Source organism: Engystomops pustulosus, chromosome 8, assembly GCF_040894005.1.
Source record: "Engystomops pustulosus chromosome 8, aEngPut4.maternal, whole genome shotgun sequence".
Lineage (NCBI taxonomy): Eukaryota > Metazoa > Chordata > Amphibia > Anura > Leptodactylidae > Engystomops > Engystomops pustulosus.
In genome coordinates this window covers 11,375,382-11,399,476 of record NC_092418.1, presented here as the reverse complement: position 1 = coordinate 11,399,476, position 24,095 = coordinate 11,375,382, and positions in this window count along the sequence as shown.

Below are 24,095 nucleotides of genomic sequence, written 5' to 3'. Positions count from 1 at the left end.
TAGCAGTCATATGCTTGCGCATACTGGTGGTGGTTAAGCTAGTAGTGGTGGAACCCCTGCTGATCCTGGTGTGGCACAGGTTGCACACCACAGTCCGTCGGTCATCCGGTGTTTCTTTAAAGAACCTCCAGACTTCCGAAAATCTAGCCCTCACCACGGGAGCTTCACTGCGTCAAACATTTGGCGCTAATGCACCAGCTCTGGCCCTGCCTCTCCGTCTGGCCCCACCACTGCCTCTTCCAACCTGTTCTCGTCAAGGACTCGCCTCCATCTCAGAAGCACTGTGTTCACCCGGCCTATCAACCCAGCTTGGGTCTGTCACCTCATCATCCTCCGATCCCTCAGTCTGCTCCCCCCTCGGACTTCCTGCCCTGACAACAACTACTGTCTGACAACCATGTCTCCTCCTCGTCCGACACCTCTTTACACACTTCTTCCACTACGTCAACAATGTCATCATCACCCACAGACTGCGACCGGTGGAAAACCTGGGCATCGGGAAAGAGCTCAGCAGCAACCGGACAAGTGGTTTGTGACTCTGGGAAGGGTCCAGAAAACAGTTCCTCAGAGTATGCCAGTTCAAATGCCAAATTTTCCTGGGAGGGGGCAGACTGGGGGGAAGGAGGCTGAGGTGGAGGAGCTGGAGGAGTGCTGATTTCGGTGACATGGGTGGACTGCATGGAAGACTGACTGGTCTACAAATGGCTAGAAGCATTGTCCGCAATCCACGACATCACCTGTTCGCAATGTTCTGGCCTCAACAGTGCTCTACCACGAGTCCCAGTAACTTGAGACAGGAAGCTAGGGAGTGTAGCTCTGCGGCGTTCCCCTGCTCCCTCATCAGCAGGTGGTGTCTCACCCCGCCCAGGACCACGGGCTCTGACCCCTGCGGTAGTTGGACGCCCACGCCCTCGTCCTCTACCCCTAGCCCTCGGGTTCAACATTTCCAAAATCAAAGTCTATTATATAAACAAAACAGAAATATAAACTGTAAAAAAATTTTGTGTTTTTTTGTGTTTTTTTGTTTTTTAATTTTTTTATTTATTTATTTTTATAGAACAAAACGTGCAGAAGAAATCACACAGCAACCACAGAAGATGGTGATTGATATGGCTAGTTTCTAACCTACACTGACAGCACACAACAGGATTTTGTGCTGTGCCTGTGATTTTCAGTTTTGAAACAAAAAAAAAAATCGTCAGACTGTGCCTAATTCAATCAAACCCCTAATAAATTGTCCCACTTAGGTGTTTGAGATGGATATGTGTGTCACTAAGAGCTAAATAGAACGTTCGCAAGTCTCCCTGCAAATTCGTCACAATATGGTACTAGCTGTACTACTAGTGCCAGCAAGCCCAGCCATAAGCAAATAATAAAAAAATAAAATATAACGCTATTGTAGCCCTAAGAAGGGCTGTTGGGTTCTTGTAGAATCACTCCTGCCTAACAGTAATCTAATAGAACACCCTAACGCTATCCCTGACCAGCATCAGCAACTCTCTCCCTAACGGCATCCAGACAGAGAATGATCCGAGCAGCACGGGCAGGGGCTAGTCTATTCCAGGGTCACCTGATCAGGCCAGCCAACCACTGCTATCGACCTCATGCTGGGTGGATTGCAGAGTATCCTGGCTTGTGATTGGCTCTGTTTCTGGCAGCCAAAAATCAAAACGGCGGGAGATGCAATTTTCTCGACCTTGCAAAATTTGCGTCCGAGCAACGAGCAGTTTCGAGTACGCTAATGCTCGAACGAGCATCAAGAGTATGTTCGCTCATCTCTAGTGCTGATATTTATTCTACAGTCAGTGATATTTATATATTATATTCTACAATTATAACACAGTTATTTCTAGAAAAATAAATGACATCATAATGAAGAATGAGACTTCCATAACATATTTTTACCTTCTACCTTTTTCTGGAGAGACGAGGAGTAAACCCTTCATCACGGCTTTCTTCTTCCTGATATATGTGGTCGGAGTTCTTATTAATTCCTCCATTATCACAGTCATATGTCTGGAGGTTCAGTTACATAAACCAATGTATCTCTTTATCTGTAATTTATCCATTGTAGATATATTTTATACATCCGTCACGGTTCCTAAATTACTGCACATGTTATTATCTGGGAATCATATTGTTTCCTCCGCACAATGTTACACGCAGTTTTACTTCTTTTCGGCAGTGACAATGGTAGAGGAAATTCTTTTCTTTGTTATGGCTTATGACCGATATGTCGCTATCTGTGACCCCTTACATTATCATCGTATCCTGAGTTATAGAAATTGCTGCCTGATAACTATCGGGATTTGGACGGTGGCATTTTTCAATTCTATAATGTTTGTAACCTCAATTTTGAACATGTCCTCCTGTCACTCCAACATCATCCATCAGTTCTTCTGTGATGCCAAGTCACTAACAAAGACGACTTGTAGAACCTCACAACTGTTTATTGTAGTAACTTTTATTGAAATTCTGATGTTGGCCTTTGTTCCATTGATGTGCACTTTTATTTCATATTTTAAAATCTTCTCTGTCATTTCCAAGATGAAGACCAAAGAAAGCAGGAAAAAGTCCTTCTCCACCTGCTCCTCCCACATCACCATCATCACTATTTACTATGGAGCAGGTGTAATAGGGTATTTGATCCCACCTTACTCTGAAGTTCTGGATATCATCTTCAATACAATATATTCAAATATCATCCCCATGATAAACCCGATCATATACAGTCTCCAGAATTCCAATATACAATCTGCATTACTGAGAGTAGTTAGGGGAATGTGTTTCTTAGAAAAAGTGTCTAGACCCGTATCCATGTGAAAATGACTCCTAAAATATATTAAATGATGCAATTTTGGTTATTAGAAAAGAGTATTTGTGCTTCTCACTATAAATGGATTTACAAACCATTTCACCCCAGTAGAAGACCCTCGTCCCATCATATGAGCTTAATAAAAATAAATTAGCTGGTTTTATAAAAAATGTTGTCTCCTTTAAGTTGTTGCTTAAATGAACAATCTAATACAAGCGTTTGTTTTCCCTTTTGCTACTCAGAGCTGCTGGGTGTTTGCATATGGGCTTCATTGCATGGCAGCAAAATACTGCTGACATCAATAGCCACCACCGATCTCAGAGAAGTGCTGCTGAAGACATTGGAGGGCCACATCCTTCATGTGGTAATGATGCTTTTCCAAAACCTGCACATTTTCAAATGGTTTTCCAGTCTGCAAAAATTTATATCATATTCAAAATATATGGTCAAAATTGGTCAAAATGGTAGGGGAAATTCACCCAGGATCCCCACAGATCAACTTCCCTGCTTAGAAACAGAGAATGAAACAGGAAGCAGACAGCTCCATTTCCAGTTTAAAGGCCGGAATAGATACCTGCTGATCCGAGAACAGATAATCTATAGGGGGACTCGATGTTGACCCTTACAAATTTGAAACTGAAAAACTATGAAAATTTTATTAATATGTTCAGCCCAGAACAACCTTCAATCTGTTGTGACTCCTTGCCTATATATACTGTGCAGAGCGTTGTGACTCCATGCAGTACATATATATCACCGGCACTGTCCTTACATTTAACATCACCTTGTCTCCTGACATGATGACGGGGCTGTAACCTGGGTAAATCAACTTCAGATGTTGATGACAGATATAGATTGTCTTTGGATGGCTGAACATCCTGGTCCAGGATGACTAAAAGCCTTTGGCCTCTTCAAACAATCTTCTATGTGCAGATTATGTAGGACTGATTTTGCATTGTCATCCTTGTTTGCCCCTTATTTGCATCAAGCTTCTCTATTAACAAAAGGGGGAATCTATTTGACTACTTCAATACCAGTGTCCTTGCTTTTACATGTACTGAACCCCTCTATTTCTTAGTGCCAAAAACACATGGCTATGACAGACAAGGGCACAGTGGGGAAATTTATTAAGAATGGAGTTTAGAACGCCAGTATTAAAATGCCCTCCACCGCAACGTGTGCACCTGTATTCACTAAGAGGCTCCAGTGTAATAGTGCATATCGGTGAAAACACCACCAGTTGCCAACTGTAGAGCAGATCGGAACTGGAGGCATTTTTTGCTGTAGACTTTGTCAGCTTTACGGCTGAGACTATAGTAAATGTGATGGACAGGGCATTCATGCCTTGACCCGCCCTCCACCCGCCACACTACCCACTTGATCACCACCCCAACATGTGGCCTGCGGGTCCAAGAATGCCAGAAACTGGTGTGGAGAGCGAGATTTGTGTGGTTTCTCTGCCAGAAAAGTGGTGGAGAAGGCTTAATAAATCTCCCCCAGTCTGTGCTTATTCCTTCCACACACAACTGTATTTTGAGTTGTGATCTAGCCACACAAACTGCAGCTAGGCCACGGTCCCTATTGAATTCTATTATGCATGGTCCCAGTGCGGAGAGGCCAATATGTACATGCCCTGCAGCTGCACAGCAACTTAAAGAGCAAGTCCTTCTTCAGGGTCAGGCATTTTAAATGGAAATAGTCCACTCACCTCACCCATATCAGCAGAGCTACAAACAAAGCCACATGGCCCTTTGTTTGCGGCTTGTATATTTACATAGTAGTGTGAATGAGGCCTTATTGATTGTTAGATGTACTGGTGCAGTTTTATTTGGTAGTACTGAAAACCTACTTTCTTTAGAGGAACTCTTACAAGAATTTACTTTTGGATATAGTGTGCCTGGGCAAACTTGGGAAAAATAGCTTGGGACTAATTTTATTTTTAAAAAGGAGTCATAATTAGAGTCATCTTAGGCTAGCTACGGTGAATTTTCTGTGAATGCAGGTCTCTCACTACTGACATGATGCTTCCACTACTTACTTCGCGTGAAAGACCAACCTGAATCGGGTCACCCGTTGGTAGAGATTGCATTAACGCCTGTACAAATGTCTTTTAAGGCATTTTTACTCCTGAAGAAAAGTCCTAAGTGGATAAATCTGCTGAGCTTTTCTTTCCTTTCATAGCCAGGAGCTACAGCCTTTGGCTCCATGATGCCAGTAATGTATCATAGGAGGTTGTGCACCACAGAAGACAAAACTTCCTGACCTGCAACATTCGTGTTCCATCTCCCAGAAGCGAGGACTGATAACCAGAGTGAAGCAGACAGTGCTCTGGAGGTGTCACACATTGCTGGTCGGAAGCTGAGGGAGGAAGCTTACACTGCTCCTTCCATTGAGACCCTCCCTTCCGCCCGCCATGTGTGATTGATGCTTCAGCCACTGGACTGACACTGATAGCAGGTAACCAGTGTCTGCTCCTCTGTGATTTAAAGTGGCAGCATTTATTTCCTGCCCCCCCCCCCTCCATCAGTGTGTTCCATTCTCTACAATCCCTGCTCCCTGCAGTCTCAGATGTGGAAGCACCATGACCTGACACATGCCCTCTTGCTCCTTACATTCCTAAATTGCTTTTGCATATATGGGCTGTTATCTAAATCTTAACCCTTTAGTGTACCCCTCTTGCCCAAGTAACTTAATATTTTCTCTACTTGCCAATTTTACCATTTTCATGGCATGGAAATCCTTGCCTCTTTCAGCGGTTTTCAGGGCCCAGTTTCCAAATTTGGGTATTTTGCTCAGCCACGCTACCCATAAATAATGCCAGATTGGTGACCTAACAGACAATCATGCAAATTGATGTCCTCTTTAACTAGCCATGGCTATGATTGGCAGGGTGACATACCTGGTCAATCATATCTATAGCTATGATGGCTTACAGAAGGGGGTGGGGAATATCTATAAATGGCTTACTGAGATAGAAGGGAAGAGGCCCGTTCTAATGAGAGTGCCTTATCTAAACTGATTTTTTCATAGCTCGGCCCTTCAAAGGTCTGAAGGACAGAGAACAGTAAAAAAAGTTTTAAGACGCCTGGTATATAGACTACAGAGACAACCACATTGAAACCAGAGTGCAGAGGCTTCAGGGAGCACCACATTGAGTGTAGAGACTATAGAGACTACAACACTGAGATCAGAGTTTGGAGACTGCGGAGACTACATAACTCAGACAGAAATGTAAGTCTGCATAGAGAATCACATTGAGACTGGAGTATAGACTCTACAAAGGGTGCTGCACTGTGACCAAAGACTGGAGATGACGGACAGTACCACATTGGGACCAGAGTATATAGACTCCAGAGACTACCATACTGAGATCAGGGTGTACAGACTGCAGAGAGTACGAAACTAAAACTGTTGTGTAGAGACTGCAGAGAGTACCACAATAAAACTAGTGTGTAGAGACTGCAGAGAGTCTCACAATAAAACTAGTGTGTAGAGACTGCAGAGAGTCTCACAATAAAACTGGAGTGTAGAGACTGCAGGGAGTCCCACAATACAACTGGAGTGTAGAGACTGTAGAGAGTACCACAATACAACTGGAGTGTAGAGACTGCAGAGAATACCACAATAAAACTGAAGTGTAGAGACTGTAGAGAGTACCACAATAAAACTGGTGTGTAGAGACTGCAGAGTACCACAGTACAACCAGAGTGTAGAGACTGCAGAGAGTCCCACAATACAGCCGGAGTGTAGAGACTGCAGAGAGGACCACAATACAACCGGAGTGTAGAGACTGCAGAGAGTACCACAATACAACCGGAGTGTAGAGACTGCAGAGAGTACCACAATACAACCAGAGTGTAGAGACTGCAGAGAGTCCCACAATACAGCCGGAGTGTAGAGACTGCAGAGAATACCACAATAAAACTGAAGTGTAGAGACTGTAGAGAGTCCCACAATACAGCCGGAGTGTAGAGACTGCAGAGAGTACCACAATACAACTGGAATGTAGAGACTGCAGAGAATACCACAATACAACCGGAGTGTAGAGACTGCAGAGAGTCCCACAATACAGCCGGAGTGTAGAGACTGCAGAGAATACCACAATAAAACTGAAGTGTAGAGACTGTAGAGAGTACCACAATAAAAGTGGTGTATAGAGTACAAACATTCTTAAGTAGATGCTTTGCAATGAAAACTATGAAATGCAAAATCATAAAATTAACCCCTTAGCGCTTTGCGTCCGATATATCGGACGCTGAGCGCAGTGACTTAGCACTCAGTGTCCGATATATCGGACGCAGAGCTGATGCCGGTTCAGCTCAAGATCTGAAACATGGAGTGCCGGCTGCGACTAATAGCCGACACCCCAGTGTAACACCCGCGGTCGGATTGGGCTCCGTTCGCGGGTGTTTAACCCGTTAAATGCCGTAGCATTTAACTTGCTTTTGGGGGGTCTTTTCCCCACAATGCCCCCCCCGCGCCATTTTCGGAGGGCACCGATCATTGCTATGGTCCGATCAGAACCACAGAGCTGCCTGAAGTAAGTGCCTGAAAGATGGCGTCGATGACGTCATCTTAAAGGTACAGTGTCAACTTATGCATGTGCACAGGCTGACACTGCTAATACCCTGCAATACATCAATATTGCAGAGTATTAGCATAAACAAGCAATCAGATGATTGCTTGTTCATGTCCCATGGTGAAAAAAGTAAAAAAGTAAAAAAAAAAAAAAATGTTTTTCAATAAAAAATAAAGTAATACATAAAAATGCCCATAAGCCCCATAACATATAAAGAGACATATAACGCAAAAAAGGCTAAACCATAACACAAACCCCACATATATAGTATCACCACATCCATAACAGTCCGCAGAATAACAGTAAATAATTATTGAACCTGCACGATGAACGCCGTTAAAAAAAACTGCTAAAAACCTTTCAAAATTATGAATTTTACCTATTCAATCCCACAAAAAATGCAATAAAAAGTGATCAAAAAAACATATGTACTCCACAATGCTACTGGTGCAATGTACAACATGCAAAAAACAAGCCATCAACCAGCTCTGTAGCCAAAAAAGTAACAATGTTATGCCACTTGGAAGACAGCAATGCAAAAATGATAGATTTTTCCCACATTAGGGTTTTATTTGACAAATTTAGCAAAACTTAAGAAAAAATTATAAGGTGGGTTTTATCTTTTTATCTTTTGGAAATGTGTAAATATTAGGGGTAAATGAAAGTATAACCGACAAAATTTGACCATTCTAAATTTCACCTCCATTTTTGTAAATAAACGCAAAACTTGCCAGCCAAAATTTACCACTAAAATGAAGCACAACATGTGGGGGGAAAAAGAATCTCAGAATCACTTTTATAAGTAACAGTGTTCAAAAGTTATAACCACATAAAGCGACGCAAGTCAGAATCCAAAAAATGGGGCTGAGCCTCAAGCTATAAACTGCTGCGTCCTTAAGGGGTTAAACAGTTGAGTGTAAAAAGTTTTTTATGAAAGGTAAATGAAAATCTTAGAATATAGGACCTATTCAATCATTATGTGAAGACCCAGGAGACGCTCACATCTTCTTTCCTCATGGGTAATTTTCTATCTCTGATCATGGGGCCAAAACAATCCAAAACACAATATAAACCCTCCTGCTCCTTCCAGCAGATGTTTACCTTAGGACAAGCCATGTGACTACACTGGTAAGAAACAAGACACTGAGGTGTGTTTTTGTAAATAATAATTTTATGAATGAAACTTTAAGCCAACCTCAACTTTAATTTTTAATTGATTCAATGGGGGTTTTTTTCGGATAAATCACTGTTTTTTGATAAAACGTAAGTCTGGTTTCATCATTAGGTATACAGAAGTGTATTTTACTGAATTCAAAAAAAAAAATCTATGAAAATTATTTTGTATCAAAAAAGAAAATTCTATGTTTACTGTCATCATGTTATACAGGTTATTATTTTTCTAATAATATTCAGTTTTAATATAATGTAAAATCACACATATACATCGCAGCCTCTCAGGATCATCTTCTCTATGGAATTGGATGGTAATGAAAAAAGCTATGCTGAATGTAATTTACACAATGGATAGTAAGAATGTTTAGAAAATCAGTCGTCAACAGGAAAAATGGAATATTATGAATAAAAAATATCACAAAAGAAAATAGAATAGAACATTTTTTATTTGAACTTTTCAAATAATAAAAAAAGCAATTGCTTGTTTTTTTAGCACAAGTTCATGTCCTTTAGCCAAAAAGTGTTAATGAGGGCTAAATCTGTCGTATAGAAATTTTTTAAAATGAAAGTTAATAAGGTTTTTCTGATTTGTAATACAGTTATTGAGCATGGGCCACATTGAATGGTCCTAAATATTATTCTAACTCATTTTAAAATCCCCATTCTAGATGAATTCTGCCCATGTAAAACTTACTGTATTAAGGAGATTTTGTTAATGGTAATTTCCAGAACTAGAAATCTCATGTTGTCTTATTAATATGATGTTTAATGTCTACATTTCATCTCCTAGGAGAGGCCTTCAGTCCATTTTTTTTATATCAATCTTGCACATACAAAGTACGATTTGACGGAGTCTGGCGTTTGTGACAATTACCAGAACTAGAAAACAGATTATTAATACGATGTCTAATGTCAACTTTTCATTCATGAAACAAACCATCAGTTTTTTCCTAAAATTTCAAGGAAACTTCTTAAAAATTTAATAATGTGCTACTTTTAAACTGCGTTCTATTATGCTGTTTGTATTTCAGAATTTTTTTTTTCCATATCTTATACCAAAAGAGTGGCACAGGATGAACCCATTTAAAAGTTTTAAAAAAAACTTACAAAAGTGTAATACAATGTTTTTCTATTAAAGATGGAAAATTTGTGAATAATTGATAAAAAATCTCAAGTAAAAGGTAAGGATGAACATCTGTGGAATTCAAAGACTACTTAGAGAGCAGAAGGAACGGGAAGTGGGAGACAAAGAGAAGGGTCACAACCAGGAGAAAAAGATTTATTTCCGAGGCTAAAAGTGATAGAATTCCAGCTCAGTTCTAAACCAAACCTGTTGTTCACAAACTGGGCCGGATTTAAAAAGTGTTTAACCACTTACCGACGAGCGCCATAATAGTATGGCGTGCGTCGGGTGGCGGTGCATGGAAAGGGCTCACGGGCTGAGATCTCTCCATAGCTGGTAAGTCTTTGCTGCATATTGAAGGGTGTCATGTTGGCGATTGCCGCCAGCAAAGCTGCTAGCGGCTTCAAAAATATGGCACCGCCCATCGCCATGACAGCCTCAGATTTTCCGAAGACCTGAGGCTGTCTCGTTTTAACCCTTTCATTACAATGTGCTGTCAGCACATTGTAATGAATGAGGAGGAAAATCAACATTTACTGCCATACTGTAGTATAGCAGTATATGATAGGATCGATTGAAATATATGATAGGATCGATAAATAGTAAAAATAAAAAAGTTTTTAAAAAAAATTATAATAAAAAAACCTAAAAATTAAAATCACCCCTCTTTCCCTAGAACTGATATAAATATTAATAAACAGTAAAAATCATAAATATATTAGTTATCACCGTGTCCGAAAATGCCCGATCTATCAAAATATAATAGCGATTTTTTACTGCGTTGAACCCCGTAATGAAAAATAGCGGCCAAAGATGAAAATGGCACTTTTTTTGCCATTTTAAATCATCTAAAAAATGCTATAAAAAGTGATCGAAAGGTCATACAGTCCTAAAAATGATAGCATTGAAAACGTCATCAAAAAAATAAAAAAAAAAATAATACCACCCACAGCTGAAATATAAATTAAAAAAAAAACATTTTTGTCCAGGAGGTTTTAATTTTTGTAAATGTATGAAAACATTATAAAACCTATACAAATTTGGTATCCCCGTGATCGCACTGACACAAAGCATAAAGTAGACATATCATTTGTGGCGCACAGTGAAAGCCGTAAAATCCAAGTTCACAAGAAAATGTCGCAAATGCATTTTTCCACAATTTTCACTGCATTTGGAATTTTTTTCCAACTTCCAAGTACAAGACATGAAAATGAAATACCATCACTATGAACTGAATTTTTTTACGCAGAAAACAAGCCATTACAGCACTCTTTACGTGGAAAAATAAAAAAAGTTATAGATTTTGTAGGTGGGGAGTGGAAAATGGAAAAGAAAAAACAAAAAAGGGCCAGGTCTTTAAAGGGTTAAGAGATGATTTATTTCTCCCTAAACTGCTTTTTAAAATATTTAGAAAGCTGTCAACTTTTAAATGTAACTCATTTTTCACATAACATAATCCGAAATTCTATAATGAAGTTTGTTTGTTTTTGTTTAATTGTTGTAGAAAATAATCTAATCCTAATGAAGAACGAGACTTCTGTTAAGAATTTTTACTTTCTACCATTTTCTGGAGAGACGAGGAGTAAACCCTTCATCACGGCTTTCTTCTTCCTGATATATGTGGTGGGAGTTCTTATTAATTCCACCATTATCACAGTCATATGTCTGGAGGTTCAGTTACATAAACCAATGTATCTCTTTATCTGTAATTTATCCATTGTAGATATATTTTATACATCGGTCACGGTTCCTAAATTACTGAACATGTTATTATCCGGGAATCATATTGTTTCCTCCGCACAATGTTATACGCAGTTGTACTTCTTTTTGTCAGTGGCGGCTGCAGAGGAAATTCTTCTCTTTGTTATGGCTTATGACTAGAGATGAGCGAGTATACTCGTCCGAGCTTGATGCTCGTTCGAGTATTAAGGTACTCGAAACGGCTCGTTGCTCGGACGAGTATTTCCCCTGCTCGAGATCGAGCATTTAATTAAACAAACACAGTGAAGAACAATGAAGAATAGAATAAAAACAGTGAACACAGTGAACACAGGATCATTTAAGTGAAGAACACAGTGAAGAATAGATTACAGATGTTCGGCACATCTGCTTACTTGTCGGAAGATACACGCGGAACGGCAGCAGGGAGACATCGCACAGCAGGGAGACATCTGGCGCAGCAGAGACAGATCTGGCGCAGCAGAGACACATCTGGCGCAGCAGAGACACATCGGGCGCAGCAGAGACACATCGGGCGCAGCAGGGAGACATCGGGCGCAGCAGGGAGACATCGCGCGCAGCAGGGAGACATCGCGCGCAGCAGGGAGACATCGGGCACCAGGGAGACATCGGGCAGCAGGCAGACATCGGGCACCAGGGAGACATCGGGCAGCAGGGAGACATCGGGGAGACTTCAGTGGAAGAAGAGCAGCGGATCCCGGGACAGCGTATCTCCTCTCCCGACAAGTAAGCAGATGTGCCGAACATCTGTAATCTATTCTTCACTGTGTTTTTCACTTAAATGATCCTGTGTTCACTGTTTTTATTCTATTCTTCACTGTTCTTCACATTTGCTAACTTGTCGGGAGATAATATACGCGCGGAACAGTGAAGAATAGATTGCAGATGTTTGCATACATCTGCTAACTTATCAGAAGACATTCTTTTTCAATTAAATAACACATTTTATTCCCGAACCATGGTCCCTTTGAAAAATGCTCGAGTCTCCCATTGACTTCAATGGGGCTCGTTATTCGAGACGAGCACTCGAGCATCGGGAAAAGTTCGTCTCGAATAACGAGCACCCGAGCATTTTAGTGCTCGCTCATCTCTACTTATGACCGATATGTCGCTATCTGTGACCCCTTACATTATCCTCAGATCTTGAGTCATAGAAATTGCTCCCTGATAACTATCGGGATTTGGATTGTGGCATTTTTAAATTCTGTAATGTTTGTAACCTCAGCTTTGAACATGTCCTCCTGTCACTCCAACATCATCCACCAGTTCTTCTGTGATCCCAAGTCACTAACAAAGACGATTTGTAGAACCTCACAATTGTTTATTGTAGTAACTTTTATGGAAATTCTGATGTTGGGCTTTTTTCCATTGATGTGCACTTTTATTTCTTATTTTCAAATCTTCTCTGTTATCTCCAAGATGAAGACCAAAGAAAGCAGGAAAAAGTCCTTCTCCACCTGCTCCTCCCACATCACCATCATCACTATGTACTATGGAGCAGGGGTAATAGGGTATTTTATCCCAATGTACTCTTTAATACAATATATTCAAATATCATCCCCATGATAAACCCGATCATATACAGTCTCCAGAATTCCAATATACAATCTGCATTACTGAGAGTAGTTAGGGGAATGTGTTTCTTAGAAAAAGTCTCTAGACCCGGATCCAAGTAAAAATTCAAGTTCGTTGGTGAATGTAAGCACAAAATTAGAGACAAATGGCCCGTAAAATGTATGCGTTTAGGTAATTGTGTTTTTTACAAAGTAGCATTTAGTGCTTCTCTCTATAAATTAACAACTATATCTTGGCTACGCAAAGAGCTTTATTCTACCACTTGCCTAAGATTCACCAGAAATCGGTTAACACTCCTGGCCGACCAATTATTGCTGAAACCAACTCTTTAACTTGTAATCTTTCCCACTACGTAGATTTGCTACTTCAACCCTATCTCCAGAACCTCAGATCCTACTTAAAGGATTCCACTCAGCTTATTAGCGAAGTCAGTACCATGCCATAGAAAGAAAATGACTATTTTTCACTTTAGATGTTGCAGCACTGTACTCTAACATCCCTCACGACCTTGGGTAAAAGTAGAGATGAGCGAACATACCCGTCCGAGCTTGATGCTCGTTCGAGCATTAGCGTACTCGAAACCCGCTCGTTGCTCGGACGAGTATTTCGCCAGCTCGAGAAAATGGCATCTCCCGCCGTTTAGGTTTTTGGCGGCCAGAAACAAGGCCAATCACAAGCCAGGAGACTCTGCACTCCACCCAGCATGACGTGGTACCCTTACACGTCGATAGCAGTGGTTGGCTGGCCTGATCAGGTGACCCTGGAATATACTAGCCCCTGCCCGAGCTGCTCGGATTATTCTATGTCTGGATGCCGTTAGGGAGAGAGTTGCTGCTGCTGCAGGGATAGCGTTAGGGTGTTCTATTAGCTTACTGTTAGGCAGGAGTGATTCTACAAGAACCCAACAGCCCTTGTTAGGGCTACAATAGCGTTATATATTTTATTTTTTTTGTTTGCTTGTGGCTGGGCTTGTTGGCACTAGTAGTGCAGCTAGCACCATATTGCGAGGAATTTGCAGGGAGACTTGCGACCGTTGTGTTTAGCGCTTAGTGACGCACATATCCATCTCAAACACCGAAGTGGGTCAATTTATTAGGGGTTTGATTTCAATTAGGCACAGTCTGCCATTTTCTTTTTATTTTAAGTTTATCTTTTGATAACTCAGCGTCATCTCATCTGGCATAGCAGTGTGCTTTCATAGTTGGCTAGAAAATAGCCATAGGAGAATCCAAACGGCTTACTTAGGCCTACAATAGCATTATATATTTTATTTTTGGTTGATTTGCTGGTGGCTGGCCTTGCTGTAGTGCATCTACTACCATATTGTGAGGAATTTGCAGGGAGACTTGCGACTGTTGTGTTTAGCGCTTAGTGACGCACATATCCATCTCAAACACCGAAGTGGGACAATTTATTAGGGGTTTGATTTCAATTAGGCACAGTCTGCCATTTTCTTTTTATTTTACGTTTATTTTTTGATAACTCAGCATCATCTCATCTGGCATAGCAGTGTGCTTTCATAGTTGGCTAGAAAATAGCCATAGGAGAATCCAAACGGCTTACTTAGGCCTACAATAGCGTTATATATTTTATTTCTGGTTGATTTGCTGGTGGCTGGCCTTGCTGTAGTGCATCTACTACCATATTGTGAGGAATTTGCAGGGAGACTTGCGACCGTTGTGTTTAGCGCTTAGTGACGCACATATCCATCTCAAACACCGAAGTGGGACAATTTATTAGGGGTTTGATTTCAATTAGGCACAGTCTGTCATTTTCTTTTTATTTTACGATAATTTTTTGATAACTCATCTCATCTGGCATAGCAGTGTGCTTTCATAGTTGGCTAGAAAATAGCCATAGCAATAGGATAGCATCGTTTGGTTTTAAAAACAAAAAAACACAAAAAAAAACACACAAAAAAAATGTAAAAAAATTTACAGTTATAACTTTCATTTTCAAAATGTTTAACCCGAGGGCTAGGGGTAGAGGACGAGGGTGGGGACGTGGGCGTCCATCTACTGCAGGGGTCAGAGGCCGTGGTCCTGGGCGGGGTGAGACACCACCTGCTGATGAGGGAGCAGGGGAACGCCGCAGAGCTACACTCCCTAGGTTCATGTCTGAAGTTACTGGGACTCGTGGTAGAGCACTGTTGAGGCCAGAACAGTGCGAACAGGTGATGTCGTGGATTGCCGACAATGCTTCAAGCAATTTGTCCACCAGTCAGTCTTCCACGCAGTCCACCCATGTCACCGAAATCGGCACTCCTCCAGCTCCTGCACCTCATCCTCCTCCCCCCCAGTCTGCCCCCTCCCAGGAAAATTTGGCATTTGAACTGGCATACTCTGAGGAACTGTTTTCTGGTCCCTTCCCAGAGGCACAAACCACTTGTCCGGTTGCTGCTGAGCTCTTTTCCGATGCCCAGGCTTTACACCGGTCGCAGTCTGTGGGTCATGATGACCTTCTTGACGTAGTGGAAGAAGTGTGTAAAGAGGTGTCTGACGATGAGGACACACGGTTGTCAGACAGTGGTGAAGTTGTTGTCAGGGCAGGAAGTCCGAGGGGGGAGCAGACTGAGGGATCGGAGGATGATGAGGTGACAGACCCAAGCTGGGTTGAGAGGTTGGGTGAACACAGTGCTTCTGAGACGGAGGAGAGTCCTCGACCAGAACAGGTTGGAAGAGGCACTGGTGGGGCCAGACGGAGAGGCAGGGCCAGAGCTGGTGCATCAGCGCCAAATGTGTCACGTAGTGAAGCTCCCGTGGGGTGGGCTCCCGCGGCGAGGGCTAGATTTTCAGAAGTCTGGAGGTTCTTTAAGAAAACACTGGATGACCGACGGACTGTGGTGTGCAACCTTTGCCAAACCAGGATAAGCAGGGGTTCCACCACTACTAGCTTAACTACCACCAGTATGCGCAGGCATATGAATGCTAAACACTCCACTCAGTGGCACCAAGCCCGTTCACCTTCGGCCGTGCACACCACTGCTCCTTCCCCTGTGTCAGCTGATAGTCAGCCCCCTGCCCAGGACCCTGGCCCAAAAACCCCATCGTCGCCTCCACGATCCTCCACAGCATCCACCAGCGTTCAGCTCTCCATACCCCAGACGCTGGAGCGCAAAAGGAAGTATAGTGCAACCCACCCGCACGCCCAAGCCCTCAACGTCCACATCTCCAGATTGCTTAGCCTGGAGATGCTGCCCTATAGGCTGGTAGAGACCGAGGCCTTTCGCAACCTCATGGCGGCGGCCGCCCCTCGGTATTCGGTCCCCAGCCGCCACTACTTTTCCCGATGTGCCGTCCCAGCCCTGCACCAGCACGTGTCAGACAACATCATCCGTGCCCTGACCAACGCCATTTCTGACAAGGTCCACCTGACCACGGACACGTGGACGAGTGCTGCCGGGCAGGGCCACTATATATCGCTGACGGCACATTGGGTTAACTTGGTGGAGGCTGGGACCGAGTCTGACCCTGCAGCTGGTCATATACTGCCGACGCCGAGGATTGCGGGGCCTACCTCGGTCCAGGTCTTTCAGGCCTACTATGCCTCCTCCCACCCTTCCTCCACCTCCTCCGAACTACCATCCGTGGGCATGGCGCCATCAGTCGCTAGCTCTAGGCACAGCAGCAGTGCCGTCGCTAAGCGACAGCAGGCGGTGCTCAAACTGCTGAGCCTAGGCGATAAAAGGCACACCGCCCAAGAACTATTACAGGGCATCACGGTGCAGACTGATCAGTGGCTGGAACCGCTGAACCTGAAGCCAGGCATGGTTGTGTGTGACAACGGCCGTAAGCTGGTGGCGGCTCTGCAACTCGGCAGACTGACACATGTGCCATGCCTGGCCCATGTGTTAAATCTGATCGTTCAGCGGTTCCTCAAGACATACCCCAATCTGTCTGATTTGCTCACGAAGGTGCGCCGCATCTGTGCGCATTTCAGGAAGTCCAGCACAGATGCTGCCACTCTCAGGGTAGCGCAGCGCCGCCTCCAACTGCCCGCTCACCGACTGTTGTGCGACGTGCCCACGAGGTGGAATTCAACATTAACCATGTTATCCAGAGTTTACCAGCAGCGCAGAGCGATTGTAGACTGCCAGATGTCAACTTCCACCAGAACTGGTAGTCAGGTCAGTCAGCTTCCTCAAGTCTACAATGAGGAGTGGACGTGGATGTCTGATATCTGTCAGGTGCTGAGTAACTTCGAGGAGTCAACACAGATGGTCAGTGGCAATGCTGCCATCATCAGCCTCACCATCCCGCTGCTTGGCCTGTTGAAAAACTCTCTGATCAGCATGAAGTCGGAAGCTTTGCGCTCGTCACAAGAGACGGGGGAAGAAGATTCCCTTGTTGATAGCCAAAGCACCCTCAGGTCTGTTTCTCAGCGCATATCGGAGGAGGTGGAGGAGGATGAGGAGGAAGAGGAGGAGAATGTTGGCGAGACACAAGAGGGGACCATTGTTCGGTCCTTCACTGTTCAGCGTGTATGGGCAGAAGAAGAGGAGTTGGAGGAGTTGGAGGAGGAGGAAATGGAGAGTCAGGCCAGTGAGGGGAGTGAATTCTTGCGCGTTGGTACTCTGGCGCATATGGCAGATTTCATGCTAGGCTGCCTATCCCGTGACCCTCGCGTTCAAAGAATTTATTCCAGCACCGATTACTGGGTATTCACTCTCCTGGACCCACGGTACAAGCAAAATCTTTCCACTCTCATCCCTGGAGAGGAAAGGAGTGTGAGAATGCATGAATACCAGCAGGCCCTGGTGCACAAGCTGAAACAGTATTTCCCTTCTGACAGCGCTAGCGGCAGAGGGCGTAGTTCTGCGGGACAAGTAGCGAGGGAGAGTAGGCGAGCAGGCAGCTTGTCCAGCACTGGCAAGGGTACGCTTTACAAGGCTTTTGCCAGCTTTATGTCACCCCAGCAAGACACTGTCACCTGTCCCCAGTCTCGGCAGAGTAGGGCTGATCTTTACAGAAAGATGGTGAGGGAGTACGTAGCTGACCATACATCGTCCTAAATGATCACACAGCTCCCTACAACTACTGGGTTTCAAAGCTGGACATGTGGCACGAACTGGCGCTGTACGCCTTGGAGGTTCTTGCCTGCCCTGCCGCTAGCGTGTTGTCCGAGTGGGTTTTCAGTGCAGCTGGTGGCATCATCACCGATAAGCGTACACGCCTGTCGACTGGAACTTGGTCACTATGTCGCCACCATGCTGTGTTATCGACTAAATATACCGTCAACCTTTTGTTCACAGAGGAAATCATTTCAGCGCTTCTTGCTCACCTCCTTTGGTTCCTCTCTGCCACCCATTGGTTTGAAGCCTGAGTCCATTCAGGGTATGTCGCCATGCCACTCCCTAGCCTGCCGCTGCTGCCGCTGCCTCTGCATGCCGTCCCCTATAGTGTCAGGGTCAATTATTGGATGTTTTAGATGCTATCTAGCTTCATTCTGTCACTCTGTCATGGCCATGCTGTTGCCCATAATTTTGGCATAATGGTGCGTTTAAGCAGCCTCAGAGGCATCCATGCATGCTGCCCCTGCTGTTTCCTGTCCATTTCCATGGTGTTTCAATCATTTTCTGAGGTTTCCAGGTGTTTGGCCAAGCTTCCCTGTGCAGAGCCTTGGTCCCCTTGAAAAATGCTCGAGTCTCCCATTGACTTCAATGGGGCTCGTTATTCGAGACGAGCACTCGAGCATCGGGAAAAGTTCGTCTCGAATAACGAGCACCCGAGCATTTTAGTGCTCGCTCATCTCTAGTTGGGGCACACGGAGGTACACTGGTGCGCCTGCGACCTACGATAAGGGTGGCAGGGGCACCCCTGACAGTACCCCCTTCTGCCTCCCCCTCTTTTTGTACTGAAGGAACCTTTGAAGAAGAGCACAATCCAGGATGTTGTCCTGGGGCTCCCAAAACCTCTCCTCCAGCCCAAACCCTTGCAGTCAACAAGAAAGAACCGCTTCATTCTGACTGACTTCCTACCCGGGAACTCTTTCACCTCATAGACATCGATGAAATGCGTCTCAGGAGCTGGGGATGGTACTTGCCAAGAGAAGCGTTTCAGGATGACTGGCTTCATAAGGGACACGTGGAAGGAATTCGAGATGCACTTGGTGGGAAGAAATGGAGCTTATAGGCCATGGGATTGATGCGCTTCAGCACCTGAAATGGACTCAGATAGCGAGGACCAAGCTTGTAGCTGAGAACCTTCAGCCGGACGTATCTAGAAGACAACCCAACTTTATCACCTGGAGAGAAGACTGGAGGAGGCCTGTGTCTCTTGTTGGCCTGGGTCTTGGTGTGGATGGAGGCCCAAAATAGTGACTGGTGTGTTTGCTCCCAGATGGACTTGAGATCTTGAACAGATTCCTCCATGTCAGGAATATCAGAAGGCTCAGACAGAGGAGGAAGTGGGCGTAGATGTCGTCCAAAGACAACAAAAAATGGAGTGGAGCCGACAGAGTCCAGAGAGTTGGAAACAAAATGGTGGAGATAACAGCCCAGGGTCTGATTAACCCTCTCAACTTGTTCCATTGGACTGTGGATGATACGCAGATGAGTAGCCCAGTTGTAGTTGCAGTTGACCGCACAGAGACCAACAGAAACGTTAAGCAAACTGGACCCCCCACGGTTCAAGACAATGTGTAGGGGAAGTTCATGTAGCCGGAACATATGCAGCAGACCTGGCAGAGGGACAAGGTGAGACATCTTAGAGAAGTGATCCCTTACCACCGAGATGACTGTATTACTGGAAGAAGATGGGAAATCCATAAAAAAAGTCCATGGCAATGTGAGTCCACGGCCAACTGGGTAACGGCAATTGGCACAGAAGGCCTGCAGGCTAGAGATGTGACGACATATGAGATATGAGAGCAATAGATCTCTGCACCTTAGGGTGCCCAGCCACAAGAGGGCAATGTCCCCAAGTTAGTATCCTCTTCTAAAGAGCAGGTCAGACACAGGTCTTGCCAGGTGGAAGCTGCCATAGGTCCACAGGGGCAGATAGAACCAATAACGATATGACGAGGAGCAGATTCTTCCCCAACAACATCAGAGGCACGAGAGAGGGCATCAGCTTTGACGTTCTTCTCGGCTGGACGGAAGTGAATCAGGAAGTTGAATTGAGAGGAGAAGAGGGACCAGCAAGCCTGACGAGGATTGATATGCTGAGCAGTCTGGAGATACAGGTGATTGTTGTGGTGAGTGTATATATAGACCGGATGATGAGCTCCTTCCAGAAGATAGCGCCATTCCTCCAAAGCTAGCTTTATGGCCAGAATTTGCTGATCATCAATGGAATAATTCCTCTTAGTGGCTGAGAAGGTTTTAGAGAAGAAGCCGCAAGTGAGGGTTCGACCTTTCATCCCTTTCTGGCTAAGGATGGCTCCAGCATCAACGGATGAGGCATCAAACTCCAACTGGAATGGCTCCTCCATATCAGGCCGTGTGAGATCTGGGGCTGATGCAAAAGCAGATTTCAGCTTAGTGAAAGCTTCTTCAGTCGCCAGAGGCCAGAGTCTAGGATTGGCTTTCTTCTTGGTCAGCGCGCACCATGCCACAAGGAGATACAAGAGAGGAGAAATGTGGAATAAATTGCCAGTAATAATTGACAAAGCCCAGAAATCTCTGTATGGCACGTAGTCCCACTGGGCGAGACCACTGACGTATGTCAGACAACTTGACAACTTGGCAGGATCCATCTGTAGTCCTTTGTCAGAAATTATGTATCCCAGGAACGGAAGACTACTCTGATGAAATTGGCATTTCTCTACCTTGGCATTTAAGCGATTGGCCCTTAGGTGCCTGAGAACTTACCGGACGTGAATCAGGTGAGACTGTAGGTCAGGAGAAAACACCAGAATATTGTCCAAGTAGACAACGACACAAATGTAGAGGCATTGTAGGCCAAGGCGACCAAGGCGAAATACAGAAGCATGAGGTAGAAGCGTGAGACTTTAGGTCAGGAAAAAACACCAGAATATTGTCCAAGTAGACAATAACACAAATGTATAGGCATTGTAGGCCAAGGTGACCAAGGCAAAATACAGAAGCATTAGGCAAAGGTGTGGTTGGGGACAGGCAGGAGGTCAAGATAGGCAGCACAGGATCAGAGTCGGGGACGTAGCAGAAGGTCAGGAAAGCAGCACAGGAGCGAGGTCAAGAACGGATTCGAGGTCACAACGGGAAATCAGAATAATCACACAGGAACAAGCTTTCTCTAAGGCTATGAGGCACAAAGATCAGGCAGGGAACACAGGAAGGGGCTGGCTATTTAACAGAATTGGCAGTTGGGCAGCGCCAATTATCAGTGTGCTGGCCCTTTAAATTTTACAGAGCTGACGCGAATGACAGAGCCATCGCAGAGACCGCCGCTGGAGCCGGGAAAGGTGAGTTCCTCACTGGGCCACACGGGTGCACCTGCGACTGACTATCTGTAGATTACGTCTCTCTGCCTCTATAGTTGAATGAAGGTAGAAATAGATGTAGAAAATACATATGCTGCATGGAAGTGCAACATAAAACTATAAAAAAAAATTTACATATTTTCTGACTAACTCTCAAATAATTTTCAGAAAAATGTTAAAGGGTTTGTCCAATTTACCACGTTAAATGCGTAATTGTAACTATAAAAACTTTATGCAAGTAAGTCAGACATTGAGGGACATTGGGGCGGATTTACTTACCCGGTCCTGTCGCGATCCAGCGGCGCGTTCTCTGTGGAGGATTTGGGTCTTCCGGTGATTCAATAAGGCAGTGCGCCCGATGTCCACCAGGCTGCATTGAAGTCCGTCTGAGTTCATTGAAGTTCACCGTCCTACGCTGGGTACAGGTAAGCGCGTGTCAATCGGCACTTTTTTTAAAAAAATACAGTGTTTTTTCCGAATCCGTCGGGTTTTCTTATGGCCACACCCCCCCATTTCCGTCGCGTGCATGCCAGCGCCGATGCGCCAGAATCCGATCGCTTGCGCAAAAAACCCGGAATTCAGAGATTCAGGGAATTCAGGGAAAATCGGCGCAAATCGGAAATATTCGGGTAACGCGACGGAAAAACGTGAATCGGGCCCTTAGTAAATGACCCCCTTGTGTTGGCCAACCAATAGAAATTAGCAAATAAAATGAAAAAAAAAACATTTTTCTTTTGGCCAACGAATCACACTGAAACTTAGCCCATTTGTACGCTAGTTGTACAATTTTTTCGATGCCCTATCTAAGTTTCGTAAAATCGTAGCTTTATTTGTAGTATTCGGCAGCAGTTGAACCACGACAAATGGGATAATGCTGTCAGCATCACGAGCCGCATACATAAACTTCTGCAATCGAAAAAATGATACATGCTCCAAAGTTCAAATGCAGAAGTTGATTTTAAAAAGTTTCTTCTATAAAACACAAAATTATAGAAGATGGAACACTAGGGCCCCACTCACAAGACGTGAATTGGATGATGAAATCATGAACATCCCATGGGTAATTTTCTATCTAGAATCATCAGGATGTGACTGTCCCTACACAATATAAACCCTCTACACAGCTCCCTCTTACCACTAAAGATTTTTGTATTTGGACTGGTGTTACTATACAGGTAAGTGAGCAGAATAGACATTTTTTTTTATTGTTAATTGCATTTACAAAGTAATTTTTTCATCTTTTATTATAACAAAAAATTTAAAACAGGGGGTTTATCTAAATATTTCACAGAATGTATTCATGTCAGTGTGCTAGATACATATTGGGACTTATTTACTAAGGGTCCCGCGGATCGCACTTTCCTCGGATTTGGGAATTTTTCAGGATTTGCACCACTGTAACAGGTATTTAGAAAGGGATTGTGTCGCATGCGATTGGATTTTGGCGCATCGGCGCCGGCTTTCATGCGACAGAAATCGGGTGGCGGGCCGTCGGACGATCCAACTGATTCGGATTGAGCGCGGAGTTTAAGATTGAAATTGTGTCGCAAGACAATGCACTTACATGCACCAGGAAGAAGAAGATGAACTCTGGGGACCTGAGCGGGGAAGAGACACATGCAGGATATCGGGCACACGATCTTAGTGACTCCCCGCACAGCGCATTATACACGGACAATGCACTTACATGCACCGGGAAGAAGAAGGTGAACTCCGGGGACCTGAGCGGGGAAGGGACACATGCAGGATATCGGGCACACGATCTTAGTGACTCCCCGCACAGTGCATTATACACGGACAATGCACTTACATGCACCAGGAAGAAGAAGGTGAACTCCGGGGACCTGAGCGGGGAAGTGACACATGCAGGATACCGGGTGCAGGATCTTAGTAACTCCCTGCACAGCGCATTATACACGGACAATGCACTTACATGCACCAGGAAGAAGAAGGTGAACTCCGGAGACCTGAGCGGGGAAGTGACACATGCAGGATATCGGGCGCAGGATCTTAGTGACTCCCCGCACAGCGCATTATACACGGACAATGCACTTACATGCACCAGGAAGAAGAAGGTGAACTCCGGGGACCTGAGCGGGGAAGTGACACATGCAGGAAATCGGGCTCACGATCTTTGTGAATCGCGCCGGAGTGCATGATCGTCGGACACTCCGTATTTCGGGAGCTTTGTCGGCCAGGTATGTAAATGTGCCCCATTGTACTGATATATTATAAAGAATTATGTTCGTTTTTTTAAACATTTTCCAGCATATTAGGCAAAAACTAACAGTACTGGGTACCACACAGCCCCTCATGTTACATCTGCATGGGGCACTGTCATAGTTTCAAAATATTTACATTCAATTAAATGTATCACTAGTATGTAACGCTGCAAAAATGATCATCTAAATGTATCGTAATTAATAGAAGAAAGGAACTTTCATAGGGAATCATTCTAAAATTTTATATCAATTGTAAATAGGATGTGTAAATGTTAGTGTTAACTTTTTAATCACATAGGTTATTTTACACACTTCTCACATTGTAGACTTAAAAGATGTTTTTATTAGAGATGAGCGAACACTAAAATGCTCGGGTACTCGTTATTCGAGACGAACTTTTCCCGATGCTCGAGTGCTCGTCTCGAATAACGAACCCCATTGAAGTCAATGGGAGACTCGAGCATTTTT